At 40.5% G+C, this 21606-nt stretch overlaps 1 protein-coding gene across 2 annotated transcripts in view; it reads right to left on the bottom strand.

Moving 5' to 3' along the window:
• Positions 1-21606, bottom strand: part of thrab (thyroid hormone receptor alpha b) — a 158111-nt gene that overhangs the window by 89178 nt on the left and 47327 nt on the right. For both annotated transcript variants that reach the window (XM_026915338.3, XM_053238703.1), the window contains exon 2: positions 4723-4797. The gene's annotated coding sequence lies outside the window, so the exon portion shown is untranslated. The remainder of the gene's footprint in view (positions 1-4722; positions 4798-21606) is intronic.

Consider the following 21606-nt stretch of genomic DNA (forward strand, 5'->3'; position numbering starts at 1 on the left):
ACATTTGTTTAATACATTTTTACCAAAAGTACCAAAAGTTGCTTTCTGCAGTTTAACTGATAACAGTGGCATTTTAGACAGAAACTGCAGCTCAGATTGGTTACAGTGGTAGTTTAACAGGACCTGCAGTCTGATTGGTTACAGTGGCATTTTGGTTATGGTGGACTTATGGGTAGGCAGTGGTAGCTCAGTAGTTAAGGCTCTGGGTTACTCATCAGAAGATCGGCCATTCAAGCCCCAGCAACACCAAGCTGACACTGTTGGGTCATTGAGCATGACCCTATGTGCTCCAGGAGCTGTCCTGCCGCTCTGACCCCAACTTCCTAACAAGGTGGGATACGCGAAGAAAGGAATATTGCTATACTTTAATGTGTGTAACAAATTAAGCTTTAATTGGTTCCAGCAGCATTTTGGACAGGAACTACAATCTGATTGGTTACATTGGCCTTTTGGACAGGAGCTGCAATCTGATTAGTTACAGTAGCTTTGTTTTGCTATTAATTTCACAGCCACTATGTGTGGGAGCTGTGGTTAAAGTAGTGTTTTTGACACAAACTGTTGTTCAGTTGGTTACAGAGGCATTGTGATCTAGAAATGGGGTCTGATCGGTTACACTAACTATGGGGGCACAAACTTGTCAGTCTACAAAGACAGGCAATAATCTCAGAGTCAGTGACCGGAACACCTGGAGCCCCTTATACTTGACCAGAGCTATACCACAAGCTATGGCTTCAAGAATGGCCAGTGACATGTGGAAACACTTTGACAAAACTGAAAAAAGGGTAGGTTATACAGCACAGAGCTGTATACAATGTATACAATGTGCCATCACCTCTCATTTAAACATAACGTTTTCATTAAAAATGCAGATGTTAGCCACACAAGCATGACTCGCTGTCAATAGGTTTTGTTGAGAACACAAACAGCCTATATACGTTCACCACAAGAACAACCAGCTTTGGGAATTAGAGTCCTTGTGTACATGCTTGTTCTCTCAGTCATGTACTCGACTTGTTCAAATGACCTGAAAAGCAAATACTTACTACCAGACTTTTGGCACTGAGCCATTCAGCTTTGAGGGAAATCTGAAATGCTGCTGCTGGTTAGCTCGAGTACACACCTCATTGCACAGCTCAAAGAACACAACATGCAATTTCTCAGAAGTCCAACAAACAACTGTGCATGGATTTGTCCTTGTGTCCTAGTTTAAGAGATTATGTAGAGCTACATGAGGCATTCAACCCTTTCAGAGCTACTTAAAAGCTTAGAAATGTGTGTTCAAGTTGCAGGCAAGTGATATATCATAAGTTCCTTCAAGTTCCTGACAGTCAAAAGACACTGTGATCCCACAAAACCATTTGTAAATTTATTTATCTTCAATAAGTGATCTATGGTGGTCAGGGTTGTGGGGGATCTGTAGTCAGCCCAAAATGGGAATACACCCTGGATAGGACCCCAGGGCAATTTACACAGCCAATCCACTTATCAACACGCTTTTGGGAGATGGGAGGAAACTGAAGAACCTGGAGGAAACTAACAGTAACCCAAGGTCAGGATCAAACCAGGGACCCTGGAGTTGAGAGGCAGCAATAGTGCCCACTGTGCCATTGTGCTGCACTGATGTCCCAACTGGAGCTGTTAAAATCTGCCTATTCCAGTGGTGTCTGATCTTATCCGATGTGGCTGTAGGTTCTTGTTTCAACCAAGCAGGAGTCACAGCTGATAGCCGAATAGCTGAAGTCTAAGATCAATCAGGTATGGCTTTTGATTGATCAGAATGAGAACTAGCAGCCGCACTGACACTTTGCAGATAAGATTGGACACCCCTGGTGTAAGCTCTCTGATTGGGTGTGATGCAACCAACGAGAAACAAAAGACACAATAAAGTCATCACACTGTCATGCTCTAAGTTACCAACAACAGGTAGAAAACAGAACGCTACGGGTTTTCTCAATTTGTACATATATCACTGTCCTGTATTTCCAAACAGTGTATCCTGTATATCCAAACATTGAATAAAATCTTTTTAGACACATTAGGTAGCACTTTAACTGCAAAAAATGGAAAGAGAACAAGGACACCTTTAAAATTGTCCAAAGTAAGAAACCAGAGTTCTACGGTTTGTTCCACTAGGGATAAAGTTAAAGTGTTTAAGAAAAACCCTATAATAGAGGATACCTTTTTCAGTGGAAAAAGCAAAGCCTATTTACAAAGCTGGAACTGTTGACTATTCAAAGAACCTTCAAAAAAACTCTTGAGGTGCATCAAAAGCAATTTGTGTGCAAAATGATGAGCAAGAGTGAGCAATGGATCAACAAACCACATCTCTCTCACTAAGCGAACTGAAAAACCAGGCAAGGCAGCACAGCCCTAAATGAAAAATTCAAAATGCCATTTTTTATCCTGTCAGCAAGGTGGCTTGTCTGATCAGGCTGACAGATATTTCCAATTGTTTACTTAATTTCCCTTTACTGGAATGGACTCACCCACTTTAGGAGACTGTGGAGGACATCAGGACATTCTGAAATGTTTCCTCCAATATCTCTATGACAGCTAGCGTTATTGATTCAGCAGCTTCCTAATGCCCATGGAATGATGCCAGGATTACACTACAATTCTGCTCTAGCCTCTCCATTAGCTTTCAGAAAGAGAGCGTACAATGCATTGAGACATGGTACAATAAGACATAGGAGAAGAGTCCATCTTAAGTACAGAAGAGAATGGTATAATTTAAAAAAATCCAAATGCTGGTGAAGGACATCATCAAACAATCCTGGCATGGCCACTTGGGTATGATATACTTGCAAACAAACTCACACCAACCTGAACGGTGTGAGTGTGGATAAACAGAGAAAGGTTTATAACTGTGCTGAATGTCCCAGACGTGCTCTATGCCTGAGGTCAGAGACGCATGGTGGAATTTCATTTTTATTTCCTGCTTAGTACTGGCCTCACTCAAAGAACACACTGGAAGCACACATCGTAAATCTCTCACCAAAAAATTAGGAATGGAGGCATGGCACATATTTCAACGGTCACTGGTTCACAGTGAGAGATCTTATTTGGCAGCAGATCACCTAGTCTGACAGTCTGTGGTTCTCCGCAAAGGTTCTCCGCAGATTGAAGCAGATTGGCTCATGTCCTCTATATGCACCATATATATATGGTGTGTGTAACTAGTACAAATTCATCCTAAATTTTCCAAGTACAGCCCCTTTAGAGAGTTCCAAGAACCATTAAAAAAGTACTTTTCAAGCACTCTTTTTAAAAATCTTTCATACTTCAAAATGGTCTGTACAGAACCCTACAACAGAGAATGAGAGAACTGTTCTTTCAAAAATGGTTCCAAGTAGAACATCTTCAGGAAGATTGGATGATACACTACCTAAGAATCCTTGAGAAAGTATTTTTTTCCTAATTAGTGTTTGCTAGCATCCTGTATAGTCTAGCACCCTGTGGGGTTCTTTGATTTGTCTCTTTAGAGGACCCTGTAAAGCTTCTATATAGGACCTACAAGAGAGAGTTTTCATTTCAGAAACAAGTTGGAAGTACCTGTTGTTTATTCAAAGAACCCCATGACAAACCCTTTTTTACCCTTTCTATACATTCAATCCTACAAACATTCAAATTTAATCAAAGTAAGGATCTTGTGATCTTGGTTTGTTTCTCTAGGGGAACCCCCTCAAGGGGTTTATATTAGACCCTACAACACATTTTTTTCCAAAGTTAGGAGCCCAAGTTCTTCAGTTTGTTCCTCTAGGGGAGCCCCCTCAAGGGGTTTATATTAGACCCTATAAGCCATTTTTTTTCCAAAGTAAGAAACCCAAGTTCTTCAGTTTGGTCTTCTATGGGAAGACCCTCAAGGGAATTATATAATATCCTACAACACAACAACACATTTTTTCCATACTAAGGAACCAAAGTTCTTCAGTTTGTTCCTTTAGGGGAATCTCCTCAATCGGTTTTTGTAAAACCCTACAACAAATTTTTTCCAAAGTAAGGAACCCGTGTTCTTCAGTTTGTTGCTTTAGTGGAACCCCCTCAAGGGGTTTATGTTAGACCCTACAACACATTTTTTCCATGGTAAGGAACCAGAGTTCTTCAGTTTGTTCCTCGAGGGGAACCACCTCATAGGGTTTATGTATAACCCTACAACAAATTTTTTCCAAAGTAAGGAACCCGAGTTCTTCAGTTTGTTGCTTTAGGGGAACCCCCTCAAAGGGTTTATGTAAAACCCTATACAGAAGATCTCTCTTTATGAGGAAAAAAACATATGTAAAGCTTTTTTTTTTTTTACAGAGCTAGAACTCTCACAGAACTCTTACAGAACTCTTGAGGTGTTTACTTGCCAAAAGTAAGGAACCATGTAGTTCCATCCAAGACCCTAAAGTGTTCTTCAGTTAGTTAGTCTTGGTTATATGTGAAACCCTAAGAGAGAATTTCCCTTTCAGAAAAAATGCAGAGCTCTTGGGATCCTTAGCCACCCCAAGAGTAACATCTTGAGAAACCATGTTTTTTTTTTATTTTTGTCTGTTCTAAAAGTGTACATGATGGCTGTTCCTTATTCTGTCTTCCCTACCTAGGCAGCCTCACTCTGTACAGCAATGATGATATCTGACAAGTCCACACTAACAAAAATGTGCATGCTGAATACTGCGGTACGCCATATGACCGCTTATCAGCCTATGCTTCACAGGGATTTATGACGTCACGGGTACTTACCAGTGTGGTTCTGAGATGTGCGCCTGGTTAACTGTTTTCTCTGGGATGGGTCCTCGGGGACGTCTCACAAGCACCCTGAGAGGGGAAAAAACAGCATTGTCAAGAGTGGGAACTGAGGAAACATGGGAATAGTGCGGCATATGGAAAACAAGCACAAAGAAAAAATAGGATGGAGGCAAATTCACAAATCCACCAATCCACCCTAGCTCTGAAGCCTGTCTAGAGATATTTTTTAAAAGGTTTTATGGGCAATTGAAAATTATGATTTTCAGCAAAAGCAAAATCACCCTCCAAGGTGGAGAGATTTTCCATTTTCACTGTTTTCATGTGAACAGGAGAAACGGATGTTTTTAATAATGCTGATGTAGTAGCGTGAACCTGCACATGCTCACTGTGTGGGTTTTGTGTGTAGTATGAATGCGCACTCTCAGAAATAAAGGTACCAAGCTGTACTTTTCCTTGTTGCTGGGGTGGTGCCATCAAGGGGACATGCCTTGTACATTCAGTATGTATGTTTTACCTAGGAACATCCATATAGCGTGCCTTTAATTAGCTTACAGAGTAGTGGTCTTTAAGATCCAACTATCTAGCTAGAAAAAAGTTTTTAAAGATATCACCCCAGTCACAAGGAAAAGTACAGCTAGGTACCTTTATTTCTGAGAGTGCATTTTCAAAACTATCCATATACACGTGGAGGGGATCTGAACCTCTTTTGCAAGGCTAATCTTTCGTTCAGCTCGAGGTTATCCATGATATGATGACCATTTCACTTCTTAACAAGTAAAGCACCATGACAGCTTGCTCTCTTTATCTAACCTGCTCTGGCAGCACCAATAAAATTCCCAGTGTATTACGGACACTGTAGAGTACTTATAAATTACCCGTTGAACACAAATAAACACACGGGTGTTAAGTCAACACTGGGAATTTATCCTGTATGACTGCTTCAAGCAACAACAGCTACTTCATCCACATAGTCATGTCTGCTCTTTTCGGCAGGTAATTAAGCTGGTGCACATTTAATTGGCGTCATGTTGCACCATTTTGTACCAAGGCCACACTAACTACACTTTGAAAAGGTCTCAAACAATTGCACTCCAATGCACACACCACTAATCATGTATATTATCATGTCATTGACATCTCACACCCATCATATTCATCGGCTGAGAAAAGAAGACGCGAGGAAAAAAATTCATTACTGCTGGATGAGTTGAGATTATTATGACAATCAAGCTTAATGTCAAATGATGGAAGGAAGGAAAAAAGGAAGCATAAAGGAAGGAAGGTATGATGGTAATTATATCTGTTGTATTTTTAGTAATCACATTGTTTATTATAAAAGACGAGGTTCCAACTTGGTTGTAGAAGGGGCAGAATTACAGATCCCATACACATTTTGACAAAATTTCTGCGCTTTATAGCGCTTCATAACATGACCAGCCAAAGGCAGCACTTTGAAGATGGTATAACTGGTTTAAAGACATTTTTTTTTTTTTATAAAAAAGGTTTTGAGAAACCAGTGCTCTTTTGTTTGTTGGGGCGTGGCCATAGAGGTAAAGAACACAGCTATGTCCACAACCCAAAATAGCGCAAAGGAAGTTTGGGAGATGTAGGCAGTAATGCATTGCTGGAAGAAATAATATGGCATAAAACAATATTAAGTCATCTTTTTTCAGCTCATATAACTCCAAGGAGGAAAACAAATCGTGCACTCAAACCTCAGAGAAAAGCTCAGAAAATAGAAAACAGAAATCTTAAACTTCTCTCAAATACACTACATTCCTGTTAGAGGAGTGGTGCACTACAGGTTCCTCTCACAGTCAAAAAAACATCTGCAGCAGGTATTGGCATGTAGATTCCTGAAATATCTGTCATCTAGCAAGAGCAGAACAGGCCTCAACATTCGTGACCTGAAAAACAAGAGTTGCTGCAATGTAATCTACCACACCTCCATGCTCTCTCCCTCACAAACACACACACTCCACGCTAAAAATAATTTACACACTGCAACTTCCTGAAGGTAAATCTTCACAGCCTGCTGATTTTTTCCAGCCTGTGAAATATAAGCAGTTAAAAATAACTAAACAGGCTTAAACAGGCCAGTGTCAGGCTCAATGCATCAACACAGGCAACGTGGTGGATTGTGTCACCAATGCCAAATAATTTCAAAATAATTCTTGACAATTTTGACACACTGGCAACCGTTTCTGGTAAGTTAGCTAAATTGAGTCAATGGTGTGCAGATGGATACTCAGATTAAATTTGATGATGTAATTATTCCACAAGTTTGTGTTCAATTTTTCTAACTGTATAAACACAAAATTATAACTTACACAATGTTTCCCTTAACCTATCAAAACAAAAATCTTAGCAAAATATTTTCTGAACATTAGTATTTTTTCTGAATAATTGGTTCAGTCTGTCAGGTATCTGTCAATGTTGGTTTGTGTCCTAACTTTGAAAGTTGTGTACACAATGTTCTAATAACACTGAAGCTTCAGTTTGAAGTGGTTTGTTTTGTTTCATTGTAGCACTTCACCTTTCCACTTTTGACTACAGGCACAGACTCTGAACTGATTAGATACCTGTTGTGAATCTGAATCGGAGAATAAACTTCTCTTCCAATCAGCTTTAAACATTTTGTTTTTATAGTCAAATTTCCTTTTCTGTATAAGCCAAAAATGATAAATAAAATGAAAAATCAGCTAGTCTCTGGTCCGATGAGCTTCCTTCGGGTAAATAATGTACGTAAATGCATGTGAATGGATAAACCGCAACAGTGGATCTGCTACAGAAGCAGAGATTCATGTTTACATCATGTGGAGATATTGACAGCCAACGTGATTGGCAAGCACCTGCTTGACCTGATTGGACAGAAATTAGAACAGATCACTTGTCCTCTTCCAACTCTGAGCATGGCGTCACAAGTTGCATCCCTTACTTAGCAGAGATGGCAATGTTCATCCATTACTTTGCCAGTCTGCCTCATTTAAAGATTTATATTTTTTGGTACTCTTTTTCATTGATTTAGACTCTGAATACACAGTATGTCCTTTGACAGACCTTATGTATAAGACATCTTTTGTGCATCTTGGAAAGAAAACAAACACTTGGACTGAAATCTAGACATCACATTAATGTCATCAAAGATATTTTGGTCATGTCCTGATGTGCCTGATGTGCCTGATTGCTTAATATTAATTAGGTTTTGCATTTCGGTATCAATACTGGTCTACCAGAAAACATGCAGTCTGAAAAAAAAAGGTATCCAGGCATCCGTAATAGTGGCTGTTCTTAAATCTTAAAGAGGATAGAGGACATGATGTTGAAGACATGTCCACACTGCAAGCTGTGGTAAACAGCAGGAAGAGGAGGAGGAGAAGGAGGAGGAAGAGGAGTAGGAGGACTGGAGGTGCAGACCTGAGGATGGCCCTCTTGACATGGCTAATTTGTGACCGATTAGCTGAGGTGAGAGGTCAGCTTGTATGTTTCCTCAGTGGACCTGCTCTAAACTCCCACGCTCTAGAGAAAAGAGATCCACTCACTGCTTTGCTAGAAGCCTCATCCTTAGTGCACCAGCTACAACTAAACCTGCTGCAAGAACCTTAATGGAAAAAAAATGCACTTCTTCAGTCTTTCATATCCAGCACCATATGCAGCAGTGCCTAGAAGGCCACACACAAATGGAAATTCAGAAACGAAACTATGTACAAGAGTGCCAGTGGAAAAAAAATTCTAAGCAGGAAAACCGCAGGGCCGTCCATCACGGTATCCACAGCACAGGAGGGAAATCAGTGCCAACCTTCACTACGAATCGTTTCTGCTGTTTGATGAGCGATACAAGTCTTGATGTTTTGGGTTTTTTTTTTTTTTTTTAGTTCGAACAGTTCTTGGTTTTGTTGTTTTTTTTGTGTTTTTTTAAATCCAGTAAGCTGCCAAACTGTAGTCTAGGGAGCAGAACATGAAGCAGAATGAGTTCCTTTGTGTCGCATATCTTCGCCAAATATTTCATTCATGTAGAACAACGGTTAATGAATTGCATAAGCTGGAACAACAGGAAAATCAAACGGTTCTCAAAGCGGGAGAAGTTTGACGTAAAGTGTGACCTTTTCCTGTACATTCAACTTCTTTAAAGGGATGCTCGCAGGGAAAAGTGGGGCTCTTTCTTTAGAAAAGGTCTCAGTCTCAGGTTGCCAATAGAGCCCAGGTCTTAATTACAGATCTGGCAAAGGCTTGACGCTGGAGACAGATAGCAGATCTAAAGCCAGTGAGCTGAAAGCCTGCAGTATTAGCTTACTGTTTTGGGCAATAAATCCCCATAGTGTTATTGAGCTTGTGGAGAGTGGAGGGTTTGGGAGAGGGTGGGGGTCCTCTTTATCAGACCTCTCACCACAGCCACAGACTGCCTGACGCATTCATTTATCAGGCAAGTGTCCATTGTCCTTACTCCATCTTTCTAAGTTCTGAGAATCTGCCAACACTCAATAGATCCAATCCTCTTAGAAACTCCTCTAAGTGTCTGAGCAACTTTCTACATGTTTCTGGTGTTGATTCATTTTCTATAACAGCAGCTCTGACAACAGTTCCGACTGCAAATCACAGGTTTATATTATTGCACTTGTTCTGATACGGTATCATTCCTATACTAACAAGAGACTTATACAGTGATGAGCTATATAATATAAGGCTGAAAAACAGATTGAAAAAAAAAAATGTGTTGCTATTTAACAAAGAAAATGTATAAATGTTATGGTGAAGTTTTCAGTGAGGACATGTTTGTTTAGCATATGGAAGGAGTCTCCAGTGTCAGCATTTTATGATGCTCGGAAGTAAAGTTTAAGTTTAATTTCAAGTTTTTCACCACAGAGGGGTGTTTCTAGCTTTTTTTTTAATCTTATCAACTTCAAGAGAGAGAAAAGAGCAGCTGGCGAGGGAACGACTGTTTATAGCTGCTATAAGGTAAGTGAGAACAGGAACTAATTTGTTTAACCGACGTTCCACGACATTAAACAAAACTATAATCGGATAAAAAAAAGTATATGTCTTATTTTAATAAATAAATCTTCAGAACCGTTGGCTGTAACTGCTGTGGTATAAGAAGAATAAAACACTTCAGGACATGCTGTTATTAGAAAATAATCAACTTCTAGATGGCAACAGTGACTCCACTTGGTCACTCCACTCTGTTGTTGATTATTTTACTATAACACCATGACACACAGTGTTTTATTCCTTACTTAATCTTATAATAGTAAATATTAGATTACTGTAAAGTAACTTTTGCCAGGGACGCACTTTTGCAAACATCCTGTGGACATTTTGAGTAAAGAAACACCCAGGGAAACATGATGAACCAGCGCAAAAAAAACTGTCTAGCTAGCATATGGCCCACCGAAGCATGCAGCGTTCTTTTTTTTTTTATATGCACCTCTAAATGCAGAAGTAAGCTTTTTCTTCGCATCATGAAGGTAATAAAGAGCTGTGAAAAAAAAAAAGCTATCTAGGTCAACACTGTGACAATAAGATTAAACTACTGAATGTCACAGCGGTGCAGGTCAGAGAAAATCTACTGACCAAACATTATTCCATAAAGCCAACAGACCCCAAAAAGCTGAAGAAAGGGAAAATAAAAACACCATTTTTTATGCTACACTACACTCCTGTATGCAGTCATAAATCCTGAAGCAGCACAGCTTAGCGGTGGCTGTTTTTAAGAAATCATCTCTCACAATGTGTCCAATATCAAGCGCTCAGAAATTTCCTCCTAATCTAATGTTCGGAGTCATCTAAGATGGATGAGGATGCAGGGGATTTTTACTGACCGTTGTTTATAATGTACGTCATATAAACACTAGCAGTTCAGTACAGTGGCTATTTCAAATAAAAATATGTGTATGTTTGCATAGAATGTTCGTGGTTATATCTAGAAACACTACATGATCACCATTGTTCAAGCATTAGAAAAAACTGAAGTGAAAATCTCATTCGATTGATGATTATACAGTTAGAATAAATGGTTACAATATATAAAGATACCTGCAAGTTATATTTATGGAACTAAATTTACCACATGAATCTGATTAACCTGACGAAAACTTAAATGATGAAAACTTAAACATTTCTTAGCATGTTATATGAATTTTGACTTCACTTATATCACTTATGTTAAAAGGTAAATGGATTGTCTATGTGTAGGAAAACCATGAGTTTAAAAACAATAGATGAAATATTATACCTTGCGAAAAAAAAAAATCTTCCAATGCAATTCATTAGAATTGAGGTCAGGATTATAGAAAATATAATATTTTAACATAATGTAGTAACATTCTGTACAAAGTTTAAGTCTGCTGCATGATGCAACTGATTTCTGAGTTAAACTATATAACTAAAAAAAAAAAGAAGAAGAAGAAAGAAAAAAAAGAGCTAAGACATTCAATGGAGTACGGCTCTTTTTTAGTAGAAATTTTGTAAGGATATACCTGTCACATGCTGACTGTTACAAAGCTCCGACACTGGAGACTCCTTCTGTAAATGTTTAATAAACGTTCATGACAGAAACCTCTCCTCCACACACCTCTCTGTCTAAGTTGTTAACTATAGAAATCTCTGACATGCAGAGACATGCATTTTACCTTTGATCTGATTTCCCTCTGATTTCTGATAACAATAACTTTCACTCAGATGAGAGTGAAAAAAAAAAACATAACCGATCAGGTCACATTGTGTTTCCCGCTCCCTTACAAAGAGAAAACGCTGAGTCAGCTCTCCCTCCAGTCAAGGTGATCTGACTAGCTAGCAGCTAAACACTAACGGGATCATCGTCGCCATTTCTAACGTGGTAGGTTTACCCATAAAATGCTAAAATGTACAGTTGTAGCTATAAAAACTTTTGTAAAGCAGATTTTTTTAAAGATATAAAACTTGTGTATAATAAACTAACACAATAAAGAGTGGTTTTCTGCTGGAATGCCTCTGTAAGGAGCAGTTCAGACAACACACTCTAGTCCAAATATACCATGAATGTATCATAAAAACCCTATGATGTATGCGTGTGCAACATCAAAGGCTGGATGATTTCTTTAGGCTCGCTGCAGTCTGACTGGCTGTGCACACACACCCACATACACACACACACACACACACACACACACCAGCAGGTCTGCTGTCCACCAGTCAATCAGAGGTGGCTGTAAAACGCCTCATAAAACATATTTGTCCCTTCCCGTGAGATTTGGCTTTCTGTTGTGATCCCTGTTCACAATTAAACAAACTGCACAGACAGGCATTCCTCAAGCATCAATAAAGGCTAATCACACAGAACGCTCTCTCTCTCTCTCTCTCTCTCTCTCGCTCGCTCTCCACACACAACATTATCATCCTGGGTTTAATTTCAGTTTAATCACAGCCTCTGAGACAGTAAGTGACTCCAGAAGCATTCAAAACATTCAGTAAAGAGCGTCTCAGGCCAAGTTCTACTGCTGGCTTCCACGAGCGATTGCTGGTTCATCGCCACGGTCGGCCTGGCTACACACGCACGCACACTCATACACACACAGACACACACACACACACAGAGCGCTTTCTCTTCAACTGTACGAGCCACAGCCAAGCCGAGATGAGATCTGCACCACGGCACACTGCATGGCTGCAAATAAGAGTGACGCAGAGAGGAAAGTTTGGATGTTTAAAAAAAATAAAACCACAAGACGTGAAAAACACCTGTGCCTACAACTGTGAGGAAGGAAATAAAACGTGTAAATAAAAGAAGACATGAAATACACTGAGCCTGTCACAGTTTTCACATAAGCACAAAGAGGAAGAGAACAGAATGATAGATAGATGGATAGACAGACAGGCATAAAGACACAGACAGACAGATAGACAAATTGACAGACAAACAGACAGACAGACAGAGTCTATAGATAGACAGATAGATAGACAGACAGATAGATAGATATAGACAAGTGTTAAAAAAATCTTAAATATATACATCTTATGAAATAGATATTTAATAAATATATAGATACATATTTAATAAATAAATAAATAAATAAACAACCTCAACATATATAATAATTTATTTATAACGGATACCAACAATCACGTGTTAAACAAAACTTGGGACTGGGAGCTCCCTATTGAGACATGCCTGCGTTTTTCAAGAGGATAAGGTGAACAGTGAAAGGTGGAAATATAATTAGTTAGTATAAAAACTTGACGTAAGTGGCTGTTACATTTTATGAAGCAGTAATACTCAAGCTATATTCCAAATGAAGTTTTACCAGGGAAGGTGGTGAGGCATGCAGTATTCAATTTCAATTCAATTCAATTTTATTTGTATGACTCTTTTTATTTGTATGACTCGGTGGTGAGGAAAAACTCCCTGAGACGATATGACGAAGAAACCTTGAGAGGAACCAGACTCAAAAGAGAACCCACCCTCATCTGGGTGACACCGGAAAGTGCAATTATAAATAATTCCCTTCTATAAACTGTGTACTACATGGACAAATAGTGCAATTGTGCAACCAGTAAATTCATCACGGTTTTCACATTAAGTCTGGTTTGTTGAACCTATCCACTGGCCACTAATCAAGACCAGAGTGCAAAGCTGCTCGCGGCAACTACAGCCCCAAAGCCACCACGGCAATCACAGTCACAAGCCATCACAGTACAACTCCCCATATGAGACACCCAAGCCATCTCCACGACCCCCAAGCGGCACCATCCCCAGCAATCCCAATTATCTTCAGGCTGTCCATGTGAGGCCACCCCCAGCAGCAGCGAGCGATCTCCAACTGACGAGAACTCCAACCGGAAGTAGGGCATCGGGATGGATCAGGCAAGTCCGGAGAAGGGGTCATGATCACCGGTATCCTTTTTGAGAAGAGTAAAAGGGAGTCATTTCTGTGCCTTTTCTCTCTGATGACTATTTTGTAGAACCTCCAAATTTAAGCGAATAGTTCCCGCTCAAAGCAGTGAGAAGCCCACTGTAGTCATCAGCATGAGCATTTGGCAAAGCAATTTGCTTTCAGAGCTGCAGTGTGAAAACTACATGACAAGCACTAAAAGAGCTCAAAAGAGAGAAGGAAGTCTATTTATGCTCCTGTGCTGAGGTCCGTGATGTACCGTTTGATAAATTATTCATACTGAGGATCTTGTTGGCTTTTTTGATCTAAATTGTGTGGCATGTTGCATCAGCGGAGAGCCGAGATAACCTGATACAGTGGGAACACTGCGAGTTAAACAGCTGTGTGTGTGTGTGTGAGAGAGAGAGAGAGAGAGAGAGATCCAAGGTCTTATTCTGTGTTCAGCTTCTCATGACTGTGGTCCGGCAGGACCTCGGAGTACAAGGACATGCACTGCCGAAAACTTGAGAACAACATCAGCCAGGGCTGAATTGGAAGGGAGGTATGAGGGAAAGCTGTGTTCCCGGTTGTAAAACTGCCATCATTATTCTTAGTAAAGTTGTGAGTAAATGTTATTGTAGATTAAACTGAACTAAAAATTCCCATTAGAAGTTTCAGTAACACTGATTTGTACTTGCATATGATAAAAGCCAATCGGCCATAAATTACCAAACATGTTCTCCATAAAAGCCAAAAGTTCACAGAGCTTAAAATGACTAAAGTGCCTCCTAAATGCACTAAATCTTCCAGTAATGCAGTTCAGCCGCTGCAGTGAGTCAGCTACCATAGACATACTATCTCCTTCTCCTTTTATAGGGTGCTATTACTTTTGTCCTAAATGAATGACTATTCCTATTTATCTAGATATAGTTCTGAAACATGTGACTTACACCAATCAGCTATAACATTAAAACCACAAGTGAATAACACTGATTATCTCGTTACAATGGCACCTGTCAACAGGTGGGATATATTAGGCAGCAAGTGAACAGTCAATCTTCAAAGCTTATGTGTTTGAAGCAGGAAAAATGGGCCAAATTGTGATGGCTAGATGACTGAGTAAGAGCATCTCCAAAACAGCAGGTCTTGTGGGGTGTTCCTGATATGCAGTGGTTAGTACCTACCAAAAGGAGTCCAAGGAAGGACAACCGGTGAACCAGTGATAGGGTCATGGCCACCCAAGGCTCACTGATGTGCCTGGGGAGTGAAGGCTAGACCTCTGGTCCAATCCCACAGAAGAGCTACTGTAGCACAAATTGCTGAAAAAAACAATGTTGGCTCTGACAGAAAGGTGTCAGAACACACAGTGCATGGCAGTTTGCTGCGTACAGGGCTGTGCAGCCACAGACCAGTCAGAGTGCCCATGCTGACCCCTGTCCACCGGCGAAACCGCCTACAATGTAATCATCTGGGCAATGTTCTGCTGGGAAACCTTGGGTCCTGGCATTCATGTGGATGTTAATTTTGACACGTACCACCTACCTAACTAAACATTGTTGCAGACCAAGTACACCCCTTCGTGGCAATGATATTCCCTAATGGCAGTGGCCTCTTTCAGTAGGATAATGCACCCTGCCACATTGCAAAAATTGTTCAGGAATGGTTTGAGGAACATGACAAAGAGTTCAAGGTGTTGACTTGGCCTCCAAATTGCCCAGATCTCAATCCGATCGAGCATCTGTGGGATGTGCTGGACAAACCAGACCGATCCATGGAGAGCCCTCCTCGCAACTTACAGGACATAAAGGATCTGCTGCTAATGTCTTGGTGCCAGATACCACAGCACAGCTTCAGAGGTCTTATAGAGTCCATGCCTCGACGGAGCTATTGCTTTTACGGCATTTTGGCAGGTGCCCTTATCCAGAGCTACTTACAAAAGTGCTTTGATTAATATCCTTAGTACACTTGCCAGATTTTCTTCTTGTTGTTGTTGTTACTGCTGCTGTAATTAGATCCTGGACAAGATGAGCTTTCTTGTCTGTGTGAAATGTTAAGATAAGATAAGATAAGATAAGATTTTATTGATCCCTAAGGGAAATTAGAGGACTATAAAATAAGCATACAGCTAGGATATGGATATTTCCAGAAAATAACCTTGATCACCTCCAATGCCTCCACTGTTTAAACCCACAACGTCCCTCACTCATTCATACAGAACTGCCCCACATGCCCTGTGCGTATTTGTGTGTTATCTATTTGAGCAGTACAGATGTCTTTATAGGGGCTGTTAGCATGGTGGGAGTGGTTGGCACCATCGCTTTGTGGGAGTGAGGGGACTGAGGGAATCGGGGTCATCTCGGGATCACCTCAGGGTCATGACCCGGCCTTACAGGCTCTCAGTTCTGCCCACTGGAAGATGTTCCCACACCCTGAAATATCTGATTCACATGGCAGGCAGTGTGAGCGACTTGAAGTCAGTGTTTGTACATTACATAACAGCCTCATTATTGTGGTCAGAAGTATTTCCTCCATAGAATGCTGGCATGCACATGTGCTCCAAAGCAATCAAGAGTCACTCGCAGTTGCCAGGAAGATTTTCCTAACAGTGGCTGCCTCAAGTGCATTTAATGATTTTCTCTGCGCCCGCACCCTCCAGGCCATGTGCCATACGCACATATTCCTCTCATCACTTAGACATCAGCAATATTTTATACAAGTATTTTTAAAGCACAATGAAGCACTGTTCAGTACGAACGTGTCTTGTGATTTTAGACAAATTGCACTTCAAACTGACTGTCTACAACAGCAACAAAAAAAACAACTCTGCCACAGTGGGCGTGACGTGTTATTGGGAATTCCAGAAAAACGCGCTGTGGCGGCTTTCTATTTCTACAAACAGCTCTAGACCAGACTCGTGCTATTTATACAAGTCCAAGCTGCGGTAATCCTCAACCAAACACAGCATGACAGCAAAACCCATGAGCCAGACTTTAATCTATCACTAGCGTGTGGTAGTTTCCGTCACCAAACGCGACCAAGAAACACGTACTTTAATAGGATGAGGCCATTTGACTGAATTTGCGAAGGATTAAACACGTCCCTTTCTCACGTCCAGTCCAAAAACACATGAGGGAAAATCTCATTTACCCACCAACAGTTACAAACAAAGACGAGATGCCATCTGCGTTCTTCAATCCACTGACTATATCTTGCTTTTTCAGTGTTCAAAAGTTTTCTTTTCAGTATACAGAAGTGTGCAGAGACAATCAAGATTCTCAAGCTTGTAGCCAGAAAAGTGTCTCATTGAGTAAGAATCAAAATTTATACCACAGCGCTGCTGAATTCTCCAATCTGCTTGGACAGAAGTTGTTGATTAATTTTCTGGAAGGTAAATCACAGGTTTTTATCAATGTATTTTTTCTAACACTTTACTGTTGCTATAGTAACAACCAACACAGGGACTTGCACAGCAGACCAATTTGGATTTAATGGATTTAATTGTTGATACTTCAAAGTTTTCTGTAAGGAGATGTTTATTTAACATTTACAGAAGGAGTCTCCAGTGTCAGCGCCTTGTAACTTTAAGTTCATACTTTGCGGTTTCTCAGTAAATTAACAAGCTGCATTTTTTGTCATATTAACTTTAAGAGAGAGAAAAAGACAGGCTGGCAAGGGAAAGACTGTTTATGGCTGCTATAAACTAAGTAATAGCAGGAACTCTTTTCACTGATGTCTAAATAACAAATGGATAAAAAATACAATATCTCTCTTTTTATAAAAAAAAATTATTAGCATTGGCAAATTGCCGTGGTATAAGAGGAATAAAAGACGTCAGGACTCTGCTTTGTGTCGGTCTGCATCACACCACACCATCACTGATTAATTTCCTCCCTGTCATATTTTTATTTTTCCACCAGTAGTAGTATTAGAGTGTTCACATTATCACAGCCTTCCAGAAGACATAGTGTGCTTGGGCTTGGTGGCACGTGTGTACATGTGTGTTATTATCATGTCATGACAAGGGCATTCATTATCATTACGCACTACTGAAAGGCTTTATTCAGACTGGTGACACAAGCGTAATACACACCAATCAGATCACAGAGAGTAAAGAAGGAGAAACAGAGGGAGACGTTCAGGCTGCGGTCACAGCTGGACAGCGTGCGACAGGTCGAGACATAGACTTGGCCGGAGGGAAACAATACAGCCAGCCTTGTCAAAACTGCAGTTTAGATTCAACAGCACAGGAACTGAGCAATCTTTCTCTCTGCACTTCTTTTACAACGAGGATAAGACGCCATTTGCGTGTAAATGCACTAATTACCATACAACAACAAGGTCTGTGTGTTCTGAACATTGTGTTCCACATTCAAAAAAACACAACAGAGAAATGAAAAAAAAAACAATGCATTTACTGTTATGTAAGCTTATATCTTTGCCTGAATTTGATTATTTGCGCTGACTGTGATTATATTGCACAAAATGTACGGGAAAAAATAAACTTAGCTAAATGAACTTTAATCGTTATTCTTGTGTGTCTACCCACATGAGCCTGGAGCTCTTGCTTTCCGTTGTTGCTTTCTTTTGCTTTCTGTTATTCTTCAGATCTTTCACACAGTGGTTTACTGCTTAAATGTTAAAAGCCTCTACAGAATTGTTGTATGATACAATCTAGGCTTGTGAGATCATGTGAAATATACCATCATCCTGTCGTGCCCCCTGACTATCGCCGATGTGGAGGAGTGTAGACTGCAATGACGCCGGCTCAGGGAAAAAGAAGGGGACGTGGCCTGAAATATGTAAAGTGTTGTTTACACATTACATCATTATAGCAAAAAAAAAAAATACCGGAAAGTTACAATTCAGCTATGTAGACGCTAGTCACTAGCATTGAAATTTAGTCAGTTTTTTTTAGTATTATTATTATTATTATTATTAATCATCAGATAAAATCGCTCAGGGCTGTAAATAAACCTGACGAGTTATTAGCTATAACTAAGCTCATTATTAATCTGTTTGGCAGCACGAACAAGGGAGGTTAAGCTTCATCAGAGTAAGATATTTTGTTGCTCTGCATAAACATAGGCAATTAAATTTCATATAGGATACAAAAAACACTAAAAGGAAACACGTATTACAAGATGCACTTATTTTTGCCGATCTTAATGCTGCAGACGCCACTGCTCTCAACAGACATTTGACATTGTCCTGCAATTACCAGTTTATCGTCAATTCCCAATACTGTCGTCGATCGTGTCAAGTGCAATACAATCACATTAATGTGTTTATTCAATGCTTTTGGGAAGTGAAGTAAAAGCCACCTTCTTGCTACTACAAACAGGCCTTGGCTTATACTTAAAGGGATAATACTAGTATTTAATATAGCAGCGATTTAGGGGTCCAAGCACTGGAAAATGAAGTTGGATCCCTAAACCACAGTTCATGAGCTTTAGTTTTAATAATTATTATTATTATTATTATTATTATTATTATTATTATTATTATTATAATGCTCTCCCTGTCTACATGTGGGTTTCCTCTGGATTTAAAAATTTCCTCCCACCTCCCAAACACATCTGTAGGTGGATTATCTACTCTAAGCCAGGCATGATTTTTCTCTCACAGATAAAAATCAGACATAAAATAATTATTTGGACCTGAGCTTTGATTAGTGTGGTCTTAGAGCTCTCTGATCACATCTTGCTTTCATTGGATCAGTCACTTAACATTCCTCATTTAGCAAAACAGGCTGCCAAAAAGCCAAGGCAACACAAGTGTGTGTATATGTGTATTTACGAGTGACTGAGCACTTTAACAACCATTAAGGCCCTCTGCTTGCATTTCACTCTAAATACTGAAAGAAGACTCCCGACAGGTGACCACCCCTTTCCTCTCTATCTGTATTTATACTCCTTCCACTGAAAACAAAAAACAAGCATGTCCTCCATTCTAATACTCAACGACTGAACCGTGGTTTACACAACCATAACAAAATGTGTCAAGTGTGTAGTAAAGCAGCAAAATGTGTCATACAGAGAGAGAGAGCGAGAGAGAGATCCCCTGTACATTCATCACATGGCCTTTGTCAGCTTTCTTCCCCAAACACACACACACAAAACACACACCCCGCACCTGACTGCACTAAAAGCTTGTTTGCTGCTCGATGGATTTGCGCCTGTGTGCATGTGTTTGCTCTCTACCCATCTCTGTGGTCACTGAGTCACATGTCGTCCCACTGCAGTAAAAAAAAATTCTGATGAAACACAGAATAAAAGAATGAGAGCTTTCCTGGGAATACATTTTCACATCGAAGGTTTATGGATCTCCATGTGAAAATCTTCTACCTCTAGTTTTTGAGGAAAAGCAGAGCTGCCGATTGGTACCATGATTAATCTTGCATTGAGCTTACGTGCTGTAATAGCATACTTCACTCACTCGACCATAAGTGAGACACAGGAAGGGGAGCGAGAGGACGTGGACACACCCGTATTTGTCTTAGCACAGCTCCAGGTTTAGAGCTTTCACAAAAGTCAGTGAAACATATCAAATCATTATGTAACAATGTCAAAGATGTCTTCACAATACACAATACATTTCACAAAGTTTTATTATGCTAACACGACTAACAAACACATTCCACCTGTTACAATAGCATTTAGGAGTCCTAGCCTAGCTGTCTGATTTGGGTATGCAGCTTTGAACTGAATGAAGCCCTGGGCTGAGCAGAAAAAGTGGCACGGCTGAAGTCCCAGTCCGGAAGGAAGAAGCACCTGACTGGATGGAAGGATCCTCAGTCTGAAAGAGCAAAGCCGGACTGAACCCAGGTCTGCATGTAAGAAGCCCTGGGCCAGACATAAGAAACCCCAGAGTGGATGGAAGAAGCCCCAGGCTGGACAGAAGAAGCCCCAGCCTGCACAGATAGAGCCCATATCTGAACAGAAAAGGTCTCGTGTTGCACAAAAGAAGCACCAGATTGCACAGCTGAAGCCCTGGAATGGGAAGCCCCAGGTTGGATGGAAGACACCCTGGGCTGACAGAAAAAGCCCCCGTCTGGACATAAGTATCAGGCTGTACAGAAAGAGCACTTGGATCAATGGAAGAAACCCTGGGGAGGGTGGAAGAAGCAACGGCTTCTTACGTTCATCCTGGGGTTTCTTTTACCCAACTTGTGGCTATTTTTGTCCAGCTTCTGGGCTTCTTATGTCCACCTGGCACTTTGCTTTATTTCAGGGATCTACCTGCTTTTGCCATCTAACTCTGTGCTTCTCATGTCCAGTCTGGGACTTCTTCTGTCAACCCAGGGCTTCTTCCCTCCTGCCTCAACTTCTTCCATCCAGCCCAGAGTTTCTTTTCCCTTTCAAAGCCATATTCCCCAAAACCACATGGCTAGAACGCCTAAATTCTAGTGAAAGACAAGGAGCATTTTTCCTTTTTTTAATTAACAAACAGCATGACTAACAGTCAAGTCCTGACTCATTTGATGTTCGTGGTCCATGTAATGTGCATTTCCTAACTTTTACCTGAGGCATCACAGAGACCAGAGTTTCTCCTCTGAGCAGGTATTACAGATACCTGCAGTACTCTCCGAAAAGCAGATTTATCACAATATCGATATCGCATGTTCATAATACCCAGTATGACATATGTCATACACAGTCAGAGTTATTTCCTCGTCTCCCACCACTGGCCCGGTGTCCGGCTGTGCCTGAGCAACACAATTGAGGGGCCTTTGTCCTGAGCAAAAACAACACTGATGAAAGAGACACAAACATAAGAAGCTTTATGGGTGGCAGGCACAAGGCTGGCTTTGTTCTGAGGTGTGAGGCTGAGCCCACTCCAGCACGTGGGAGCAAGTGAAATGCTGTATGGAGGAGAAGAAAGAGATGGAGGAGGAAAGAAAAGTCGGCGTCGGAGCAGAACTTGGTTTAGAGTTACTTTACAGAGCCTAGACCCTGTGATCTATTCATGTATTATACTGGACCTAATCTGGCCCTGAAGGCTGAACACACACAGGCGAGTGAAATGACACTCT

Source organism: Pangasianodon hypophthalmus, chromosome 12, assembly GCF_027358585.1.
Source record: "Pangasianodon hypophthalmus isolate fPanHyp1 chromosome 12, fPanHyp1.pri, whole genome shotgun sequence".
Classification (NCBI taxonomy): domain Eukaryota; kingdom Metazoa; phylum Chordata; class Actinopteri; order Siluriformes; family Pangasiidae; genus Pangasianodon; species Pangasianodon hypophthalmus.